At 39.9% G+C, this 5,732-nt stretch overlaps 1 pseudogene; it reads right to left on the bottom strand.

Annotated features, from left to right (window-relative positions):
• Positions 1 to 408: 408 nt before the first annotated feature.
• On the bottom strand, positions 409 to 1,386 carry LOC121445263 (annotated as a pseudogene).
• Between the last annotated feature and the right edge of the window lie 4,346 nt (positions 1,387 to 5,732).

Below are 5,732 nucleotides of genomic sequence, written 5' to 3'. Positions count from 1 at the left end.
CATATGATCTCTCTATATATGATTGTAAATATGTAATAATTTTCTAATATTTGAAATTCCCATCTTGTTTCTTAGTTGCTCCTTTTATTTTTTGAGATTATTATTACATTATTTCCTGCTACCCTACCCTTCCATTGAACTCGTCCATGTATCCTTCATTGCTCTCTTTCAAGTTCATGGCCTCTTTTTAAAATGAATTGTTGTTACATACATGAATATTTCTAAATATTTAAATCCAATTTGCTCAGTTGATGTACTTGTATGTATGTTTTCATGGCTGACTGCTGGCTTTGTAGTGAAATAAATATGAAATTAAATCTTATCAGGCAATTGGGCACTTCCATTTCTTTGGGCACTGTTATTATTTTTATTGGAAGTATTCCACTTTTCATCATTTATTTAACAAAATCATTTCAGCTTTTCAAATGTTCGAGCTCTTTTATTTAACATTTGAAGAAAGCCCTTAATTACATGATCCAGTATTTTTCACAGACCTGTCTGCATGTCTTAGTTCTTTAAACTGTAAATGATGGGGTTGAGCAGAGGTGTCAGAACAGTGTATGTCACTGCCATCAGTGTGTCATCTCTGAAGGTGTCATGATTCTTGGGCCTCAGAAAGACAAAGCAAGCAAATCCGTAATGTATGAACACCACAGTGAAGTGTGAGGAGCAAGTTGAAAAGGTCTTATACCTTTCTTTGGCAGAGGGCATCTTCACAACTATGGACACAATGAAGACATAAGAAATCATGATCAAAATAAAGCTGCCCACCAACACAAACACAGTTAATGCAAGGAGAATCATTTTCTGAAGAAAAGTGCAGTTACAGGCAAGGGCAACCACAGGTGCAATGTCACAAAAAAAGTGCTGAATGATGTTGGAGTTACAAAAAGACAATTTGAATATTATGATGACAATGTACAGAGAAACTGAGAAACCAACCACCCCAGAGGCCATGACAAGCTGGAAGCAGATCTTTCTAGTCAAAAAGATGGGATAATGCAGGGGTTTATAGATAGCAGTGTAACGATCATAGGAGATAGCAGACAAGATGAAACAGTTGTTGGCTGCCAATCCAAAGAAGAGAAACATCTGTGTGGCACTCTCATGGAGAGAAATGTCCTCTTCTCTGGTAGCAAGTCCACCAACAACCAGGTTAAGATTACCATAGTGGTGCAGGTTTCTGAAAATGACAGAGCAAGGAGGAAAAAGTACATAGGGGTATGAAGGTTGTGGTTGAGCTTGATGGTCACCATAAGAGATGCATTTGCTAGGAGAATGGTCCCATGGTAGAGTAGAATCACAACAAAGAGTAAACTCTGCAGTTCTGGGAAAATGAAAAAATCCCCACAGAAGAAACATTGTCACTGTGGTGTGATTGTCCATTCTCCTGGTGTTAGCTATTTTGTCTCAGAGGTTAATAAGTGCTAATTGTCAAGATTGAGATGAATGCCTAAGTGTTGATATCAGCTGGTCTTCAATCCAGGCTTCCAGTTCAGTGGTCAAGGAAGGTTCTAGTGAGAGAGCCTATAGAGGGTCAATTAAATACCTGCGGCTGCATTCAGTGTCAGAAACTAACATCACAAGAAGAGTGATTCTAAATTGAAAATTTGTAAATTATGTGTATTTGTAAACATTGTATAACAGTCCCCTCCACTCTCCCTCACTTGACCTCTTTCTCCTTGTCAGTCAAAACTTTACAAGAGAAGACAGTACTTAAAGAGTGTTCATGTTCTTACTTACTGAATACAAAAATAACATCTGTAAAGTGTGTTTGTATGATTTGTCTAATCTTGGTCACATGGGACGTTGTAGTACTGTCTGTACAAAAAAATGAGGTGTAGGAAAATTATCTGCAGATTTATAGACATTCTTATAAAACCATCCTATGTTCCCTGTCCTGCCAGAACACAGTGACAATGTGTTTGAAGTTGTACAAATGAGAAAATCTGATAAATAAATTTACCACACTGAAATATATAAAAATTATTTCTGTTTTTGATGGTTATTGTTTCCAAGTAGAAACTTATGGTAAATATAGTGAATATATCTCATAAGATAAGCATAATGAATATTTCTTATATGATATAATGGTTCCATGATGCATTGAAGATTTTGTATTTAAACTATGTTATACCTTAGGCCTAGGTTTAGATATCTTTCTGGTCATTCCTCTCAGAATTTGTTGATTTTTTTATATTAAATTCATATTATCCCTCATAATTGGGAAATTTTATGGTATTGCTTTTCCGTTTTTCCACACTCTTCTTCTGTAACTTTCCTCATCCTTTTGTTTGTGTTCTTGATGGTGCCCCTTATGTCTCTTAAGCTAATTTCATTTTTATTCATTCTTTTCTTGTCTATGTGCTGAAAAATTTTCGATGGTCCATTTTCACATTTCTTATTCCTCTGCCTTCTACAGTGAATTTTCTACTGTACATATTGTATTGATAGGATTTGCATTTCTATCCTTCTACTTTTAAATAACTAATTCTATAAATCATAGTTTTCTTGAGTATGAGGTCTCATCTTTAGTCCTATGGAGGTTACTTTTACGTGATGGATAATATTTAATTATCTGAGTGACTCCAATGCCTCACTTTCACAAAGACATTTATTATTAATTACTTTTGTTTTGTATATTAATCATGAATTATATTTTTTGCATGTTTGTGATTTCTATTGAAAATTGGATATTTTAAATATTATAGCAGTTCTATATGACAGCTCTTAAATGTTCTTTTTTCAGAAATATTATTTAATACTTTACTTTTCATTTTACGTACCAATTCCAGTTCTCCATTTCTCCCCATCTCTCATCCTCCCACTTCCCATTTTACCACTCCCCACCCACTCCTCAGAGTGGGTAAGGCCTTCCTTGGGAAGTCAACAAAGTCTGGCATACCAACTTGATACAAAATCAAGCTCCTTCCCTCATATCAAGATGGACCAAGGAATGGGCTCCAAAAAATCATTTTATGCACCTGGCATAGTTCCTGGTGCCACTGCCATTCCCCACAAGAGATAAAGCCATGTAACTGTCACCAGCATTCAGAGGGTCTAGTTCACTCCCATGCAAATTCCCCAGATGTCAGTCCATAGTCCAGGATCTCCCACTAGATCAGGTCAGCTGTCTCTGTGGTTTTCCCCATCATGCTCTTGACACCCCTTGTTCATATGATTCCTCATCCCACTCTCCAACTAAGTTCCACAGGCTTAATGCAGTGCTTGGAAATGGGGGACTGCATCTACTTGCACCAGTCACTGGATACGGGTTTTATAATGACAATTAGGATAGGACAATCTGATACAGGGGAAGACCCATTCAGACACTGTTTCCACTATTGCTAGGAGTCTTAGTGGGGTCATTCTTGTAGATTCCTGAGAATGTCTTTAAAACCAGGTTTCTCCCTAACCCCATGGTGGCTCACTCAGTCAAGATATCTCTCTCTCTCTCTCTCTCTCTCTCTAGTAATGAAAACAGTGTGGTATTGGTATAAAAACAGAGAAGTCGACCAATGGAATCGTATAGAAGACCCGGATTCTAACCCACAAACCTATGGACACCTCATGTTCGATAAAGGAGATAAAAGGATACAATGGGAGAAAGAAAGTATCTACAACAAATGGTGCTGGCACAACTGGATGTCAACCTGTAGAAGAATGAAAATAGACCCATATCTATCACCATGCACAAAACTCAAGTCCAAATGGATTAAAGACCTCAATATCAGGCTGAACACACTGAACCTGATAGAAGAGAAAGTGGGAAGTACCCTACAACATATGGGCACAGGCGATCACTTCCTAGGTATAACCCCAGCAGCACAGACATTAAGGGCAACATTGAATAAATGGGACCTACTGAAAATGAGAAGCTTCTGTAAAGGACACTGTCACTAAGACAAAAAGGCAACCTACTGACTGGGAGAAGATCTTCACCAACCCCGCAACAGACAAAGGTCTGATCTCCAAAATATATAAAGAACTCAAGAAACTAGGCTTTAAAAATGCTAATTAACATAATTATAATATGGGGCACTGATCTGAACAGAGAATTCTCAACAGAAGAAGTTCAAATGGCCAAAAGACACTTAAGGTCAAGCTCAACCTCCATAGCGATCAGGAAAATGCAAATCAAAACAACTTTGAGATATCATCTTACACCAGTCAGAATGGCTAAAATCAAAAACACCAATGATAGCCTTTGCTGGAGAGGTTGTGGAGGAAGAGGTACCCTCATCCATTGCTGGTGGGAACGCAAACTTGTGCAACCACTTTGGAAATCAATGTGGCGGTTTCTCAGGAAATTTGGGATCAACCTATCCCTGGACCCAGCCATGACACTCTTGGGAATATACCCAAGAGATGCACTATCATATGACAAGGGCATTTGTACAACTATGTTCATAGCAGCATTATTTGTAATAGCCAGAACCTGAAAACAACCTAGATTCCTTCAATGGAAGAATGGATGAAGAAAGTGTGGAATATATACACATTAGAGTACTTCTCAGCGGTAAAAAAACAATGACTTCTCAAATTTTGCATGCAAATGGATGGAAAAAGAAAATACTATCTTGAGTGAGGTAACCCATACCCAAAAAGATGAACATGGGATGTACTCACTCATAATTGTGTTCTAGCCATGAATAAAGGTCAGTGAGTCTATAATATGATATCCTAAAGAAGCTAAATAAGAAGGTGAACCCAAAGAAAAACATATAGCTATCCTCCTGGTTATGGGAAGTAGACAAGATTGCCGGGCAAAAAATTGAGATCTTGGGGGTGGAGTGGGAGGGGGGTAAGGGGAGATGGGGAGAGAAAGTGAGAAGGGGAGGATGGGGGGAACTTGGGGAAACGGGATGATTGGGATAAAGGAAGGTTGGATAAGGGAGCAGGGAAGCACATATCTTAATTAAGGGAGCCATCTTAGGGTTGGCAAGAGACTTGGACCTAGAGGGGCTCCCAGGTGCCCAGGGCGATGTCCCCAGTTAGTTCCTGGTGCAGCTGAGGATAGGGAACCTGAAATGACCCTATCCTATAGCCATACTCATGAATATCTTGCATATCACCATAGAACCTTCATCTGGCAATGGATGGAGATAGAGACAGAGACTCACACTAGAGCACTGGAACGAGCTCCCAAGGTCCCAATGAGGAGCAGAAGGAGGGAGAACATGAGCAAAGAAGTCAGCAAAGACCACAAGGGGTGCACCCACACACGGAGACAGTGGGGCTGATCTATTGGGAGCTCACCAAGGCAAGCTGGACTGGAAAAAGCCTGGGATAAAACCAGACTCTCTGAACATGGCGGACAATGAGGGCTGCTGAAAAGCCAAGGACAATGGCACTGGGTCTTGATCCTACTTCATGTTCTGGCTTTGTGGAAGCCTAGCCAGATTGGATGTTCACCTTCCTTGACCAGGATGGAGGGGGGAGGACTTTGGACTTTCCACAGGGCAGGGAACCCTGACTGCTCTTCAGACTGGATAGGGAGGGGGAGAGGAGTGGGTGGTGGGGGAGGGAAATGCGAGGCTGGGAGGAGGCGGAATTTTTTTTCTTCTATAAAAAAATAATAATAAAATACAAAAAAGATCTCTCTCTCTCTCTCTCTCTCTCTCCCTCCCTCCCTCCCTCCCTCTCCATCCTTCCCTCTTACCTCCCCCTCTCTCTCTTTCTCTCTCATTGCTCTTTCCCTCCATCCCTCCATAAACACTGTCTTATTGGTC

Source organism: Microtus oregoni, unplaced genomic scaffold (assembly GCF_018167655.1).
Source record: "Microtus oregoni isolate MIOR12 unplaced genomic scaffold, Mior012 000170F_ref0000392, whole genome shotgun sequence".
Classification (NCBI taxonomy): Eukaryota; Metazoa; Chordata; class Mammalia; order Rodentia; family Cricetidae; genus Microtus; species Microtus oregoni.
This window is presented reverse-complemented; position numbering and strand designations above follow the sequence as displayed.